This window comes from Malania oleifera, chromosome 3 (genome assembly GCF_029873635.1).
Source record: "Malania oleifera isolate guangnan ecotype guangnan chromosome 3, ASM2987363v1, whole genome shotgun sequence".
NCBI lineage: Eukaryota > Viridiplantae > Streptophyta > Magnoliopsida > Santalales > Ximeniaceae > Malania > Malania oleifera.
The window spans coordinates 7094585-7113494 of NC_080419.1; the positions used below are offsets into that span (position 1 = coordinate 7094585).

At 38.2% G+C, this 18910-nt stretch overlaps 1 protein-coding gene across 1 annotated transcript in view; it reads right to left on the reverse strand.

Annotated features, from left to right (window-relative positions):
- The window catches only part of LOC131152386 (putative ion channel POLLUX-like 2), a 92479-nt gene that overhangs the window by 25859 nt on the left and 47710 nt on the right, over positions 1–18910 (reverse strand). The gene's annotated exons all lie outside the window — the stretch shown is intronic.

Genomic DNA, 18910 nt, shown 5'->3' on the forward strand with positions numbered 1-18910 from the left:
CTATTGTGATAGTTAGAATTTAGTCTGATTTGAGGGGCTGACTAATTTTTTTTTATAGAAAAAAGAAAAATTATCGAAAAGCAGAAGAAGAAAAAAATACATAAAAGAGAACCAGCCAAAAGAACAAAGGGAAAAAAAAAACCTACATCTTTATAGAGCACTCAAGTCTCTGAGGACATCTTGAAAACAGAAACCCTTAAAACAGCCTGCACTATTAACCCAAAGCGAAGCCAAGTATCAAATCCAGTCCCAAATAAATCCCACTGGTGTTCTCTCCCCTGTAAAAATTCTAGCATTTCTTTCCAGCCAAATTCCCCACAAGACATCTTTATAAAGCACTCAAGTCTCTGGGGACATCTTGAAAACAGAAACCCTTAAAACAGCCTGCACTATAAACCCAAAGAGAAGCCAAGTATCAAATCCAGTCCCAAATAAATCCCACTGGTATTCTCTCCCAAGTAAAAATTTTAGCATTTCTTTCCAGCCAAATTCCCCACAAGACAGCCCCAATACCAGATCTCCACAGCCTTTTAGCATCCTTATCTTTCCCAAAACCAGCAAAAGCCACTGAATTTGGACAGACCCATAATTTTCCAGGAAACCCCAAAAGAGAGTTCTACAATTTCCACACAAGTGAGGCACATCTCTGGACTATTTCCACACATGAAACACATATCTGGTGACAGAGCTTAAGAACGTCTCATATGCTGCAGCAGATTGTTGACGTTAACTCTTTAAGGACCACCAGCCATTCAAAAGCCTTTATCTTAGAAGTAACTTTAGTCTCCCAAATAGCCAATATAGAGGAAAGATCACATCAATCTTAGTGAAATAAGAAGATACAATCCCAGGAAGAATCCAAAAACCAGACTCAACCATCACTCCAACAGGAGATATGGCAACCTCCCTTGAGATGAGTAAAGAAACCAGCTCCTCCACCTATCTATCGTTCACATCCCTTCTAAAATGGAAATCCCAAGAAAAGGAATCCCTCTCTAGATTAAGAAATGAGGAGATTACATCATTATGACAAGAAGAGAAACGATATAACCAAGCGTAGCAAGATAATATTTTTCTCTATATCGGGGAGAGGTGATATTTTGTTGAAGGAATAAAATATGGATAAACATGAGAAATGAACCTCTAACGACTCTCAAAAAAGGTCCTAACGCCCCAGTTAGCATCCTACCCACTATTTTGTGAGCCATATCTATTTTTTATTACTATTTTCCAAAGAGAATTCACCTCCAAGGCAAACCTCCAGAACCATTTAGCCGACAAGGAAGTGTTTTGACACCAAATAACATACCTTTATTTTACTTATAGACCAACTCCCATGTAAAAAAATGATCTCTCCTCCCCCCCTACAATTGACCAAGGAAAATCCATCATAATCCTCTCTATTTTTTGAGCTACCCCCTCCCAGAATACTTAAAAAAGAACAAAAAAAAAAAAAAAAACCTCAGGACAGTAGAAAGTGTGGTATGAATAAGAGTAATTCTACCACCTAAAGAAGAAAAAACTCCTTTCCACCCATCCGGCCTCTTTGCTACCATCAAAAGCCACTCCAAAACACCACATCTGGCTAAGGAACTCAGCTCCAAAACTCTCTCAGGACTAACATTAATTGGACCAGTACCACTCTTCCCCAAATTAATTCTAAGATCAGACTCTTAGAAATCTGCAGAATAGTGAGAATTCTAAGAAAATAGTCAACATGGTCCCCTAAAAAATATAAGCGTGTCATCTGCAAACTGCAAATGAGACACAACAACGTCGTCCTTACCCACCTTAATACCACTCAAAAGGCCCTATCAACAGTCCTATCAATCTTTCCACTAACACATCCACAATAAGAGCAAAAAGAGGGAATAACGGATCCCCTTGCCTAACCCCTCTACAAAAGGAAAACTAATAAAAGAAAGCATAAGACAGAACCTTCAATCCAAATCTTCCAACTAACTCCAAAGCAAGTTATTACCAGTAACCACCCCAACGAAAATTTCGGCATTCCTCACCAACGAGAGACACCAAATAATAGCCATAATAGTGCATCACCATGAAGCTTTCCTATCCTTTTCCTTCATAAAATCCCTAAATGTAATAGTACGAAAAAGCCTTCAAAGTTGAAGGGCAAACCCAGTTTTCACCAAATATGCTAAATAATTAATTCCAAATAAACCAAGTAAAAGGGCAATGAAGAAACACGTGTGAACAAGTCTCCTCACTCCTCAAACAAAGGACAAGCATAACAACCCTTATCCAAGAACTCCCACCTAACTCTTTGATAAGCCTTGTCAAAGTCTAATTTCAACACAATACCACTCTTCTTCCTATAACAAACATCCTCCACCACCCTCATTAGCAACCAAGATAGCATCCACAATCAACCTTCCTCCCACAAAGCTCCTTGAGCATGAGAAATAGTATCACTAAGGACAAAACTGAACCTATTAGCGAGCACCACAGGAACTGTTTGGTATCGTTTCTGTTTTCGGATTTTTGTTTTTTAGTTTTTGTACAGTGAAGAAACAGATTATAAAAATGCGTTCGCTTATGTTGTCGGTTTTTTGTTTGTATAGACAACTTTTAGTTGTTTGCAAAAAAACTGAAACCAGATTTTATGGTTTTTAGTTGTTTTGGCAAACTGTGGCCAAAATGTTTTACAATCCAAAATTAACTTTTTTGGATTAAATCATTCATTTTATACATACTATTTAATTAAAATTAAATAAAATAATCATATGAATTTAAATATAATTAAAATAAAATTCTCATAAATTTTTAAAAAATAATAAATAATAAAATCCATTTACAAATTTTTTTACTATATTTCATTTGTCATATACGATAAGATTGTTCTCATAAAGTGAATTTTGAAATATAATAATAAAGTAAAACAATTATAATAATTTTTATTTTTGTTATAACAATTTAAATTTATATAACTTTGTACTTTTATTATTTTAATCATATTTTGTAATTTCGACTCAAGGACAAAAATGAGCATTTGTTTAATCAAGTTTTTAATTTTTTTTAGTTTTAGAAATACTAACCAAACATATTACTGATTTTCGGTTTTACTTTACCGTTTCTAGTTTGTAGTTTCATTCTAGTTTTCGTTTCCATAATTTTTGACAGTGATACCAAACGTCCCCTTAGCTATGATTTCATGCACACTAAACACAAAACTAATAGGCTGGAAATCCAAAACTAAATCAAACTATTCTTCTTAGGCACTAGTCAGATAAAGGCTGAATTCATATTCTACCCAAATTTACTGTTACCATGGAACTCATAAAAATTATTTAAAAAAAAAAAAAATATCTTCACAACATCCCAGCACTCCAAAAAAAAAAAAATCATTAAACCCAGCAGGCTTAGGAGCCTTATCCCTCTCAAGACTAAATACTGTTGCCTTAACCAAGATATCTGAATATCCGAAATCAGACTCACTCCAATCCCTCAATTATAGGTCTTTCTAAATCTTCCTCAGTGAAAAAATTTCTAAAAAAGAATTAGTGACATAATTCAGCCTCCAACTCCTTACCACCTTTAAAATAACACTCTCTGCATCATTCTTAAAACTAACTATCCTCACTCTCTCCTCTTTAGTAAACCCTTCTTCAATCTCTTTCCTATCTAAGACACACAGATCACTTACAACTCTTAACATCTCCAAACACCTATAAATTCCACTTTTTAAACTCATCTTTCAACCCTTTAAGCTTCTTCATAAATCTAAATCCTTCCCAACCAACACCCTAACAACTACTCCAAGACTCCTAAAACAAATTACAAAAATCATGATGGTCCATCCACATAATCTCAAATCGAAATGGAGTAGGGCCCCATGCAACCTTTCTAGACACAACCAAGCAGAAAAGTGATCAAAAACAGGCCTAGCTAGAATCTCGAGTGAGATCAAGAAACTAAAACCTCCCACTCTTCAATAAATAGAAAACAATCTAATTTACCTGTTAAAGTTTGACATACATTGTTGGCCCACAACCTAGCAGCTTATGCTTTTAGGTAAGGTGGTAATCTAACACTGTATCAAAGCTGGTTACCAGGAGGTCATGGGATCTAGTCTTGTTGCCCACGTTTATTGTGTGGTGTTTAAAAAAAATATTGTGTTCCCTATCATGGGTGCTATTTTTAGTGTGTTTATCACTCCACATGTTGTCGGGCTGCACCTGCGGGAGAGTGTTAAAGCTTGATATACATTTTTGGCCCACAACTAACAGCTTAAGCTTTTAGGTAAAGTGGTAATCTAACACTACTAACTACTACTCTATCCTCCACTCCCTAGACCAAGTGAAGCATTCTGCATCTGAGTCTCTCTCAAACCACTCCCTAATGAAGCTATAAAAAAGAAAAACTGCACACTTGATGAAAATCTCCCACCACCTTTTTTCTTGGTCACAACATTGAAGTCGCCTGGAATCACCCATCTAGGATAACAGGACCCATACACAGCCTCCAATTCCTCACAAAACTGAGATCCAAAGGCAGGTATAGAAGGAATATAAAATGAATTAAACCATCATTGGCCCAACCCTCGACTTCCAACAACACAAACAAGGACAGAATACCCCTAATTTAGTCCACTAAGTTAGCCACTTGAGAAACCCAAATGAGCAAGATAACATTGGAAGCCCCACAAAAAGAAAATAAAGCTCACTCTTTACCTGGAAAAATTTGCCAAATAATGCCCACATCAACACATTCTAACTTAGTTTCCTATAACATCAAGACCTCAGGAGAATATCTGGCCACCACTTTTCTTAGAATATCCCAACCCTCTAACACCCCAACTCTTTAACCTCATATTTTACCACCTTTCGTAAACCCTCTTCCACACCCACCTCCCCCAAAAATAAATAAATAAATAAATAATTGAGGTTCTAAGCTTTTCAAAACTTTTCTCCACTCTTTTCTTCTTTCTCTCATATGTCATTGGGAAAGCAACCACTGTAAGCTCTTTACCTAAAAGGACTCTCATCAATTCAAACCCCATCTCCTCGAGAAGGTCTTGTGGGTCTCAACTGTCTCCTTCACCCCCTAAAGGGCAATGGTAAATGTCATTTCCCCCTTTAGTTTCCTCCATTTGGCACAAAGAAAATTTCAATAAATTAGGTTGACTTCTTGGAGTGGAAAGAACTACCTTTCACAGGCTAAGAAACCCCTTGAGTAGGTATGTGAGAGATCACTAGATATTTAACCAAACCCCTCCCCATAATCCATACTACCCTCAAGTAGTCAAGGACAGCAAGAGCTGAATGTGAAATGTGAATTAAAAGGAACAATGACAAAGGATGCCTTCTCAACTACAGCATTTTTAGGGCCAGCATCTTCCTTTAAATGGTAAACACCAACCTGTGCATTCTCAGAGATCCCCCGGAGTCCACTGTCATCCCCCTTACAGAATCAATTTTTATTTTGGTTTCTAAACCATATGAAGGATTGCAAGCATCACCTTTTATGTTAGTGAGTGTTTGGGTGAGAATTGTAGCTCTAAAGCTTTGACAAGATGATTGTCTATTTATTATTTTCATTTTTTATTTTTTATTGGGTTTTTTCTCTCCTCTTGGTTCATCTTCAACTATACACTAATTCACGGTTGAACAAAATTAACACTTCCATATAAAAACAATCGTCAAAATGCCTTATTGATTCCTAAAGCCTACTTCACAACTCTTTTTTGTTTAATAATTTTGTACAGCAAACCCTAACCCTATTTCATGAAAATAGACTGCATTTTATAAGATCCTGCCCTATTGAAAGGATAGGGGCATGGGAAGGGATAGCAGTAAAAAGATTTGATGACTCAATTCCAGGAGGCTTGAAAAACGGCTCTTCTATAAAATACAATTAGTTGTATCAAGATTCCCCATGACCCAACTTGAAGCAGTTGAGCGGAGGCTCAGATAATGAGATGTCAATGACGACAAATAAATTAACAACAAAAATGGCAAATGGAACTTGAATGTTTTAAATGCAGCAAGTGTGCAAAGGTATCATGTATTATTAAAATTATGCTGGTCCACTAGGTTCACCACACCATAATCCCCTAGGCAAATTCTCTTCCTTGAAGAGAAGATACATTGGATACAACAACAACAAACCAAGTCTCAAGTCCCACTAGGTGGGGTAGGCTACATGAATCCTATTCCGCCAATTTATGCGATCATGGGCAATTTCCTTCAACAAATTCAGGGCTATTAAATCCTTACTATCTCATTCCAAGTTATTTTAGGTCTACTCCTACCCCTTCTACTGCCCCTCACAGTAATTAAATCACTCTTCCTCACTGGCCACTATGTGGCTTACGCTGCAAGTGCCCAAACCATTTGAGTCGTCCCTCCCTTATCTTGTCTTCTACAGGAGCTACGCCTAACTTACTGCAAATATTTTCATTTCTTATTTTATCATTTAGAGTTATGCCACTCATCCATCTAACAATTCTCATCTGGGCAACTTTTACTTTCTTTTGGATATGTTGTTTTAAGTCACCCAACATTATAATCCATTTAGCATAGCTGGTTTTACAGCCGTCTTATAAAACTTCCCTATTAATTTTAAGGATATTCTATGATCACAAAGCACACTTGAAACATTTCTCCATTTCACCCAACCTGCTTTAACTCTACATCTTACATCTTCTTCAATTTCACCTTCAACTTGCATAATAGATCCAAGATATCAAAATCAACTAGTGTTATTGATTTCTTTATCAGAAAGGTTAACTTTGTCTCCAATATTTCTCCTACTATTACTGAAATTACATTTCATATATTCTGTCTTATTTATAATTATCCTATAGCCTTTAGATTCTGAAGCTTCTCTCCATAATTCTACCTTAGATTTTACTTCATCCCTAGTTTCCTCAATCCAGACAATATAATCTACAAACAACATATACCATGGAACGTCATTTTGGATACTCCTAGTATATTCATCCATCACTTAAGCAAAAAGATAAGGCCTCAAAGAAAATCCTTGATGTACACCTATTGTGATAGGAAATTCTCTAGTCTCTCTATCTATAGTCCTAACACTAGTTATTACTCCATAGTACATATCCATAATAGACATTAGTATACCTACTATATACACTCTTTCTTTTTGAAACATACCACAAAACTTCCCCCAGGCACCCTGTCATACGCTTTCTCTAAGTCAATAAATACCATATGCAAGTCCCTTTTTCTTTTCCATAAACTTTTCCATTAATTTTCTTAAAAGATATATAGCTTTTGTAGTAGATCTCCCAAGTATAAAACCAAATTGATTTTCTGAGACCTTTGTTTCTCGCCTTATGAATCTTTTTCAACTATCCTTTCCCACAATTTTATTGTATGACTCATAAGTTTAATTCCACGATAGTTATTACAATTTTGAACATCTCTTTTATTTTTGTATATAGGTATTAAAGTGCTTTTCCTCTATTCGTCTGACATTTTCTTAGTTTTCATAATTGTGTTAAATAAATTAGTAAACCATATAATTTTGTTATCACCTAAACATTTCCAAACTTCAATTAGAATGTTATCTGGTCCTATAGTTTTTCCATTTTTCATCATTTTTAGTGCAAACTTAACTTAGTTAACTCTAATCCTGTGAATAAATTTAATCTTTTTAGTCTTTTCCTCATTTGTCAATTCTAAGTTTCAGTCTTCTACTCAATTTTCATTAAATAACTTACTAAAGTAACCTCGTCATCTTTCTTTTATGTCTTCTTCCTTAACCAAGACAATATCATCATCGCTTTTTACACATTTCACATTACCTAAGTCCTTACTCTTTCTTTCTCTAGTTCTAGCAAGTTTAAATACGTCTCTTTCCCCTTATTTTGTATCCAAGCTAGCATACAAATTATTAAATGATCTATGTTTAGCTTCACTAACGGCCTTTTTTGCATCTCTTCTCGCCTTTTTATGCTTTTCAAATTCTCTGCATTATGCCATATTTTATACCAAATTCTTTTTGTCTTTACATCTTTTTGGACATCTTGATTCCACCACCAACTGTCTTCGCTATTTGAGAATCTTCCTCTTGATTCACCTAGAATCTCTTCTATTATCTTTTTAATAGAGCTAGCTATCCTTCTCCAAAGAGTCTTTGTCTCTACACCATTCTCTATAGTCCAATCGTCATCTTTGATCATTTTATATTTAAATTTTATCATATTTTCTCCCTTTAGGTTCCACCACCTAGTTCTCTTACACTGGTTTATTTTATCCTTTCTCTTCCATTTTTTAATACACATATCTAACACTAAAACTCAATGTTGTGTACTTGTGTGGTTAAGCTTTCACCTTGGATAACCTTACAATCCTTACATAATAAATGATCTACCCACTTAGTTAAGAAAAAAATCTATTTGACTTTTATTCTGTCCAGTTTTGAAGGTTATTAAGTGTTCTTCTCTCTTCTTAAAGCAAGTATTATTGTAATAAAATCATATGACATGGCGAAATCTAAGATCATCACCCTAGGCTCATTTTTGTCTTTATATCCAGCTCCTACATGTATCCTCTCATAACCTTTATTATTCCTTCCAATGTGTTGATTCAGATATGCTCCTATGAATATTTTCTCAGTCCATGATATGCCTTGTATAATACCATCCATATCTTTCCAAAATTGTCTCTTAAGGTTTTCTGCTAAGCCAACTTGAGGAGCATAAGCACTAATGGCATTTATTATCTCTTCGCCTAACACCATCTTGATTTTTATAATTCTATCCCCCACTCTTTTGACATCTACAACACTATCTTTTAAGTTTTTATCTTCAATAATTCCTACTCCATTCTTATGTTTTTCTTTTTTAGTGTACCAAAGTTTAAATCCTGATCTTTCAATTGTCAACGGAACAGCAAACAGCAAAAGATTTCTTTCCTTATTTCAGCCCACAATTATTTCCTCATTTTTTCCTTCATTATTTTGTACAGTTAGCATATATTTAGTTTACATGTATAGGGCTTGACAGATTATTGTTTACATTTATAGGGCTAGAATCATGCTAGAACTTATTTACTTTCCATGTATACCATTCTTGTAAAGTCTATATATAATATACAAAACTCAAGGGCAAACCATTCTGCCATTCACACAATACTTTGACATGGTATCAGAGCCTGCCGACAGCTAATTTTTTTTCCCTTCGAAGTTTGTTTTTTTGTCTTTTCGGTTTCAGAGGTGTCTCTCGTTTATGTGGCTGTTGTGGGTCTATTCTCTTCTGGAATTTTTTGGTTTTCTGTTTTTTAGGTATTTCTGTGGCTGAGTGACGGTCGGAACAGCTTTCTGTTGCTGTTCCAGTGCTTCTCTGTCCTTGTGACTCTCGGCACAGCAGTTTTTTTTGGTTTGCAATTTATTTTAGTGCAGGGAGGTCGTTCGGAACAGCTTTCTGTTGCTGTTTCTGGTGCTTCTCTGTCCTTGTGATTCTCGGCACAGCAGATTTCATGGTTCAAGATTTAATTTTCAGTGCAACAGCAGATTTCTTGGTTCAAGATTTAATTTTTAGTGCACAAAGGTTGATCTTGGTTCTTCCTGTTGCTGGTTCTGGTGCTTCTCTGCCCTTGTGATTCTCGGCACAGCAGATTTCTTGGTTCAAGATTTCATTTTTTAGTACAGGAAGGTTGAGAGTTTTTTCCCGTTTTATAATTAAAAGTATATAAAATATAAAATAATACTCTGAACAGCGAATTTTTTCCCAAAATAATGCTCACGTAATCTCGCAACTTCATGCTGCGAGATTTAAACTGGTGGCCACTCCGCCATCGACGCGTGGCAAAGAACGAAGCAGGGGTAACGTGACGCGTGGCGACGGGTGAATAAATCTCGCAGGTCAAACCTGCGAGATTTCAGAAGGGAACGAACGGTGAGGCGACACGTGGTAAATCTCGCAGGTCGAACCTGCGAGATTTCAGAAGGGAGCGAACGGGGAGGCGACGCGTGGCTGGTGATTCAGAAGGGAGCGAACGGTGAGGCGACACGTGGTAAATCTCGCAGGTCGAACCTGCGAGATTTCAGAAGGGAGCGAACGGGGAGGCGACGCGTGGCTGGTGAATGACGTGCTACTTGACACGTGTTGAATCTCGCAGGTTGGACCTGCGAGATTTGTTTTGCGCGGTAAAATCTTCTTGAGGCTTCTCAGAACTCATTCAGGCAGAGGAGAAGAGAGGACCTGTTGCAGACGAAGCCTTCGATTGCAGACAACCGTTGCGTGCTGCAGGTGACCGTTGGAGGTGCAGGTGACCGTTCGGACTCAGGCGAAGGCGCGGCGAGACTATTTAAAAGCCGAAGATGGGGTATGTTATTTAATATTTTGAAAAATAACGTGAATATTTTATTTAGATTTACATGAGATAATTGTTTATGTTTTCTGTTGGTTTGATATCACACGCCGCGTTCTGAGTATTTTGGTTCGTTGCTGCATCTAGAGGAAGGTTAGTTTTTTTTAATTAATAATGTCATTATAGTTTATGTCTTTAATGGTATTTGTATATGCGGAAACAATATAATCTGAAAATTTGAAATAACAAAGGAGGTTGAAATGAGATTAGAACATAAATTATTTTTGTTTGAAAAAAAAAGTTTGGAAAACTGAATGAAACCATTTCGTACATATATATATTTATATAGTTGTGTAGTTACGTACATGTTGAGACGAAATTGTTCATATTACATTACAAAATTATGCACATAGATTTATAAATAATAGTGTTAATTATGTAGTTATGTATGTGGTTAGATTTCTAAATAATAATCTTAATTATGTAGTTATGTACGTAATTTAATTTCTAATGATATGTACCTACTACTATAATTACATACCTACATATTTTTGACGTATCTAAATCGAATCAATTATATAATTACGTACATGCATGCATGTTAGATGGTTTTGATAATTGAACCAAATTATTATTTATGCTTATCTAAATCAAACCAATTAGATAATTACGTACATAATCAGATTGAATTGTTCATAATTAAACAATTAGGTACATATATTTTCAAATTATTATGTTAATTACGTGATTATGTAGTTTAATTTCAAATGATAGTTCGGTGTAGCCAATATTATAATTAGGTACATAATTTTAAGCATATCTAAGCTGAACCAAATATGTAATGTATGTTCATGCATGCTTATTAGTTTTTTTTACTTGGAAAATCGAACGAAATAAAATTACATGCGTACACGTAATTATGTAATTATGCATATATTATATTTTAATGGTCCATAATTATAAAATCATGCATGTAGATTTTAATATTATAATGTTAATTATTTAATTATGTCATTTAATTACAAATAATAGGTATAACCAATAGTAGAATTAAAAACCAACATACTTACGGGCATATCTAAACTGAACGAATTATGCAATTATGAATATGCATGCATATTAATTAAGAGAAAGTCGAACGAAGTCAAACTACGTTTATAATTGTTTATGTAATTGTATAAATGTTCGAATTGAACAATCCATAATATGTTATGCACGTAGAGATTTTAATTATTATACTAGTTACTTGCTCGTAGTATAGTTTTAAATGTGATACATTAAATAAATTACTATTATAAATGATTAGGTTGAAAATTTAAATGGGCCGATGGTTTAAGTGGGTAGACCCGTTTTATTAATTTAATTTTTGGGTCTAAATGGGTCACCCATTTATGACCCATATAATTACATGAGTGTACCCTAACCCATTTAAAGAATATAATGTGCACATTAATGTATTGAAAATTATTTTTGTTCACTATTCACTTAGCATACAACTTATACATAAAATTATTGTTTTGCGTAGGTCGTTTATATTTACCGGGCGTCAATCTAGATGGCAGGAAGTTCAAGCAGTATTCCGGTTCCGGTATTGTTGTACATGGGGGGTAACATTATAACCGGCCAAACCGGTGTTAGTTATAGTATTCCGCCGGTTCAACCTATTAGAATTGGTCATAGGTGTAAATTAACTAAATTGCATACGAAGATATACAAGTATTTGCAAATTGATCAAAATCAAAATGCATTGCGGCTAACCGCGAGATACCCGATTAAGGGGCATCATGATACAATCTTCTATGAGGTTGTTCCCGTAACTAGTGATTACGGTTTACGCATGGTGTTGGATGCACACTGCGTAGGGACGACATATTTGACTGTGCAACTGTATGTTGAACTCATTCCTCAAATGGGTGTCGCCGCACATGGGCAGCCGGGAACGTCTATTGAGCACATGGTTGAAGAGGAGGAAGAAGATGCAGATGTTGGTGGGATGCCTGTTGTGGATATGAACGAATGTCCACGATCGTCATTCGAGGCGCAGACGTATGAAGGAACTACTATCCATACGAATTTTCATGGTGTTTGCGAGGATGTTTCAGCAAAACAACCAGGATCGTTGTTCGCAATAGCGAACAACGCGCTGGACGTGGGGATGAACATCACAAACGATGTTCATTTACAAGATGATACGTACGAGGAGGAAATTGGTGAAGGGACGAACGAGTTCCCCGATGATGTCGACCGACCCCCCCGTCAATCGAACGATGGCACGGATACGGCAGATTTCATGGACGAACCTCCTATGTATGGTGTAATTGACGTAGAGGCTGTAGATTTGTCCCATGGTGACGAGCTTCCTATACGGGTAACTCGTTGGGATGAATCATCAGAACTCAGTCAAGGGATGCTATTCGGGTCGAAAGATCAATTGATAGTTACTGTGCGAATATACCACGCTCGAACGCACCATGACTTCTACGTCCTGCAGTCGACCCCACTATTATGGGTTGTTAGGTGTAAGAACTCTGAATGCTGTTGAAGACTGCGTGCGATGTATCGTCAGAAACATCGATTCTTCGAAATCACTCAATATGGTGGTCCGCACACATGCTTGAATGAACTCCTCTCGCAAGACCATAGCCAAATCACGTCGTCCCTTATTGCTAGTGAGGTTGTGAATATGATAAGGGGTGATGCGTCGACCTCAATCGCTACATTGAAAGAATTCATAGATCGTCGTTTTGGCTATTCCATGTCATATAAGAAAATTTGGTTAGGCAAACAGAAGGCAATTGCCCAAGTATTCGGTGATTGGGAGAAGTCTTATCAGACGTTGCCTAGGTGGATGGAAGCAATGTGCACTTATAATCCTGGTACTGTCGTAAAGTGGAGGTGGAACCCTATACTGGGCAGCGATCAGACCGTAACATTTGTATCAGTCTTTTGGGCGTTCGCAGCATCTATTCAGGGTTTTCCCCACTGTCCTCTTGTGATCTGTATTGATGGGACACACTTGTACGGTAAGTATAAGGGAAAACTCCTTATTGCGACGTGCCCGGATGCAAATAGGCAAATATTTCCCCTTGCATTCGCTATTGTGCAAGAGGAAAGTTTGGACACATGGAATTGGTTTCTGTGTTGTCTTCGTTCCATTACCGATAGGGACGACATTTGCCTTATATCAGATAGGCATCCAGTGATCATCGCCGCAGTGTCTCACAATCCCGATTGGCAGCCACCGCGTGCGCACCACCGATTCTGCCTTCGACACGTTGTAAGCAACTTCAGCACGAAAGTGCACAGTGTCAATCTTAAGCGAATGGCTGAGCGCGCGGGAAGGGAGCATCAGGTTAGAAAGTTTAACATGTGGATGGAGAAGATCTTCGATGAGGGTGGGGAACCCTCAAAGACGTTCTTCGATCAAATCGCTCCTCATATGTGGACTCAGTGCCACGACGGGGGCAGAAGGTATGGGAACATGACGACCAACCTCGTCGAATGTTTCAACGCCGTCCTTAAGGGCGCTCGTAGCCTCCCAATCACTGCCCTTGTGCAACTGACATTTTATCGCGTTGCACATTATTTCAATAGCCGACGTGAGGCTGCTCGTAATGCAATATCAGGAGGAAATGCATTAACTCCTCATATATTGCTTGCGATGGAAAGAAGGAAGTTGAAGGCGACCGGACATCGCGTGACGACGTTCAACAGGTCTAGAGGTACTTTCAACATCACGACTGCGCAGTTGGGACCTCATAAAGGAAACAACGTGCAAACGCTTCGCATTCAGGATTTGCACGGCTGCTCGTGTGGGGAGTGGCAAGCCTTACACTTTCCATGCTCCCACCTTCTCGCTGCATGTGCGGAGACACGACTCAACCCCATGCAGTACGTTGAGCCTTGTTGGACCACCGCCGAACATTATGCGACATATGCGGCGGATTTTCAGCCGATTATGCACGAGGCGTACTGGCCAGCATCGTTTTTGCCGACTATACAGGCAAATCCAGCCTATGCTCGACATAAAGGTCGTCCAAGGAGCTCCCGTATACACAATGAGATGGACGTTAGGGAAGGTAGGAAAAGGAGCACGTGCAGTATATGTCATCAAGAAGGGCATAATCGCACAAGGTGTCCGAGAAGGACCCACTCGGGCGATGCAGCGGGATCGTCGCGATGATTTCGTATGTAGTTTTATAGTATTTCACACCGTTTATTTTTTATTTATACCTATGCTGATGCAACTTTGCATTTCCAGGATTGATCCCGGGCCTTCTGATCCGAGCGTCTTGACGATGGGCGATCATCACAGGGCTAGCCGAGCGTGGGCTGAGGGGCATGCCGAACCCCTGTGCTGCCGAGGGGGCACGCAGTTCGCCGAGCGTTGGTTAGAGGCGGACCCCCGCATTGTCCAGCTGATACGCGAGGTGGGGTTTTATGGCATTTATCGGATTGCTCATATCCAGCTTGACTGGCATCTTGTCACATCATTGGTGGAGCGATGGAGACCCGAGACGCACACGTTCCACCTACCTCATGGTGAGGCCACCGTCACATTACAGGACGTAGCTGTTTTGTTCGGGTTGCCAATTGATGGGCAAGCTGTCATAGGTCGCACTGCCGGACCAGTGGAGGGACCTACAGACCGTCAGGGTCGACACGCCCTGCGTACTATGTGCGAGCGTTTGTTAGGCGTTGTTCCGCCTGACAGCGAGTTGGTTGGTGCACGCATCCGTATGCGGTTCCTTGAGGGGGATGCGTTTCGTGAGCTCCCGGCACATGCAGATGTTCAGACCATAGCATGCCACGCACGAGCCCACTTGTTGCGTTTGATTTGTGGAGTGATCTTCTCGGATGTTTCCGGCAGTTATGCGCATCTTATGTTCCTTCCACTTCTTGAGGACTTCGGAGCATGTCACTCGTACAGTTGGGGGTCCGCCACTTTGGCGTGGTTGTACAGGGAGATGTGCCGCGCCGCGCACCACTCGAAGACACAGATTGCGGGCCCCCTTCGCTTACTCCAGGTTTGGGCTTGGGAGAGATTTCCTTCATTCGCGCCTACGCGGCGAGGTTTCTTGCAGATTGAGAGGGGTCAGGACGGTCGTCCGGTTGATCCTCTCCCGCTCGCATATCGGTTAGTAGATATTTTATCTATCCCTTTATATTCACTCAATAACTATTACGAATACTAATTCGTAATATGTAGTAGTCTTGCATTTGGGAACTTAGATTTCATCTTACACAGATGGAGGGACGACTTGAGGGCATCGATGGTTGCGCTTCACACATTGCCCTAGTACAGGTTCGAGTTGGACATGCACCGGGAGCATGAGGTATAAATCAGTTAAAGTATAGCACATGAAAGCATTTCTTTCTTACTTTCAGTTGTGTATAGTCCGCATAACTTTGTATTTTGTCTAACTGCAGTTTATATGGATGCCATACACGGATGAGATTTTAGCCGACATTCCGCCTGACTATGCAGACGGGAGGGACCTGTGGGTAGCGCGAGTGCCACTCATATACTTTTATATTATTGAGTGGTATCTCCCCGATCGAGTCATGCGGCAGTTCGGGTTTCGACAGGTCATTCCCGCCCCATTTATGACTTCGGGGGTAGATATTGTTGGAGACGATCTCCACGGCATGGATGGACGCGGTCGAGGGATCACAGACTGGTCGACTACTCACGCGATATTCGTCACTGCGTGGGAGCATCGGCGAGACTACATCGTACGAGGAGTGGCGGAGCACATTCCGATGCGTCCAGATGACCCATACTTCACTTGGTATAGGTCTATCACACGCCGCTTCGTCGACAGGACCGCAGCTGTATATTTGAGCCTCGTAAGAAGATTAATGACACAACTCATTTGTTTATATATACGTTCCAATTTGAATGCGTTAATAAAATATGTTCATCTCCTGCAGGCTGACATAGTCATTGAGGCAGAGCAGATCTCGTCGGATCCTGCGATCCACCGATTGATGCGTGCTGCACTGGACCTCGTCCACGAGGACGGTCGACGGATCCCACAACGAGGAGGGCGACCTGATGTACCACCACGAGGAGGTCGACCAGCTCCAGTCCGCGGAGGACGACATGCTTCCTCTAGTCGTCCAGGGACTCCCATGTCCTCCCCACCAGTCGTACAGGCGGAGTACTTGTTTGGCCTGTCAACGCCTTATGCGCCTTCCACTGCAGCTGATATTGCCGGACCATCGAGCAGACCGACTGATGCCCCATCCGACTCTGCTGCTACCCCATCGATGTCATTTTTATTGGACGATCTTTTCGATGGGGTCGAGGTCGATGCACCCTCTAGGCCGCCTCGTTCTCGTCCCGAGACATCGTATCATTTCTCACCGCGTGCGCTACGCATGGCTGATGATGATGATGCAACACCTCTTGGGGGAGAGGATTCACATCCAGCACGACGGGCCAGGACACCTGATGATGTTGACGAGCAGGGAGAGGGTAGACACAGACGGCAGCCAGCACGACCCCGGAGACGACCTCGCTGTGGCACAGAGTAGTTTAGCATTACTTTAGTTGCATTTTATTTGTATGTATATCATTGATTGTTTTGATTTCATTTGTATATAATTGATTACTTTTTTCTTTCTTTTGTATATATCATTTAATAATTCGTATATCTAAAGAATTCAATACTGCCAAATCTAAATAATGACACATCATTCGTATCGTCTAAATTTGCATGTCTAGTTAGGTTAATTCCTTAAATTCAGTTGTCTTTTACTACAACATTCGTATTGCTAAAATTTGTATGTCTGCATGCATTTACGTGCGTCGTCAGATGCAAACGTGTTTCAGCACTCTAAACCCTCGCATGTGTAATAATTCTATATTATAAGCGTTGATGTCCAATGAATCAAAATAGTGAAAGCAATTGGCATAAAAAATAGAATTTCCAAGGGAATAATTTTTCGTTGAACCTTACCAAAGGATGATGCTCAAGGGAGGAATGTAATTAAGGCAGTCATTGAACTATTTTTGGAATGCAATTACTGCATTTGATTACTGACATGGAGTAAGTAATTCAAATTTTTATTTCTTTCCAACATTTTGTATTCTTTTTTATAATGGTATAAAAAATAAGTTTTTTTTTTTAATAAATACCCCTAAAGCATAATCAAATAATTTTATAATTATTATTTTTTATTTGTAATAGTGATTATTAATAGTTTTATTATACATTTTTAGTACTGTTATTGATTTTTAATGAATTTATATTTAATATTATCCTTAAAATAATAATAATTTATTAGTTTCATTGAGATTTAAAAAATTCTAAGGACCTTTCTCGAGCTTTCAAGAATTATGATGACCTCCCTTGCGGTTTATTAAAAAAACATGTACCTCTTCTCGTCTTTTGTAAAAAAATAAGTCTTTTAAGGAAGATTTATCTATTTTTAGTAAATTTCAAGGGAGGTCTAACAATTTTGAAACCTTTAGGGCAAATAAATAGGATTTTGGAAACTTAGGGGAGCTCCTATCGGTTTGCCAAACCTCAAGGTAGGTTTGTTTCTTTTACCGTAATTGTTAGTATTACCTGTTTTTTTTTTTATAATAATAGTCCTAGTTGCAATTATGCACGTGTTACTTCATTTTATTTCAACAACTTGAGCATGCTTTGGATACGTTCACATTTAGACATTATATTTCTAAACAAAAAATATGTCATCAATAACATACTATAAGAGATACATCATAACTCATGAAGAGTGTAGGGAAAATAAAAACAAATGTTCTATCCCATTTCTAACCATTAAAATTGTATTCAAAATTCATTTCTCTTACAATTTATTCTGTGCATCAAATCCATTAAGTGTTTCCGCACATGGAGCACATTTTGTGAAAAAAATGCTATTATTTTGTATGAATTTAAAATTTTCACAAATTTTTAAATTTTGTAGCAAATTGTGTTATTTTATTGTAATTCATAATGACTACAAAAAACATGATTTTTAGTGACGAAAGTATTAGTGACGGTTCTAAATTTGTTACTACAAGCGCATATTAGTCACGGTTTTTAAAAACCATAACTAGTAATGCACTTTTGGTGAAGATTTTCAAACTGTCACTAATACTGTCGTAACTAAAAACCAGTTTTCCTCCTCAAACCATTGTGGGAATTCAGGGTTTTGCGCAAAAATTATCCCGCAAAAATATTGGCGACGTTTCTTGGTATATTAGTGACAGTTTATTAACCGTCAGTAATAGCATCATATTAATAACGATTGCCTAAGCTGTTACTAATAATAATAGTTGACTAAGAAAAAGTCAACACGATTAGTATCGGTTCTAAGAAATCGTCACTAATACTACAATATTAGTCACAATTCTTCTAAACCGTCCCTATTAGTCTTGTACTAGTAACGGTTTATAAAACTATCACTAAGAATGCATTTGTTGATACTAAAAAAGTCAAATCAATTAGTGACGATTTATGTAAATCGTCGCTTTTAGTCTATTATTAGCGACGAATTTATTAAACTGTCACTAATAGAGTTTTTTATTTAAAAAATATAAAGAATTTATTAACTATATTACTGACTTTTTAGAAAGACCGTCGCTAATAGTC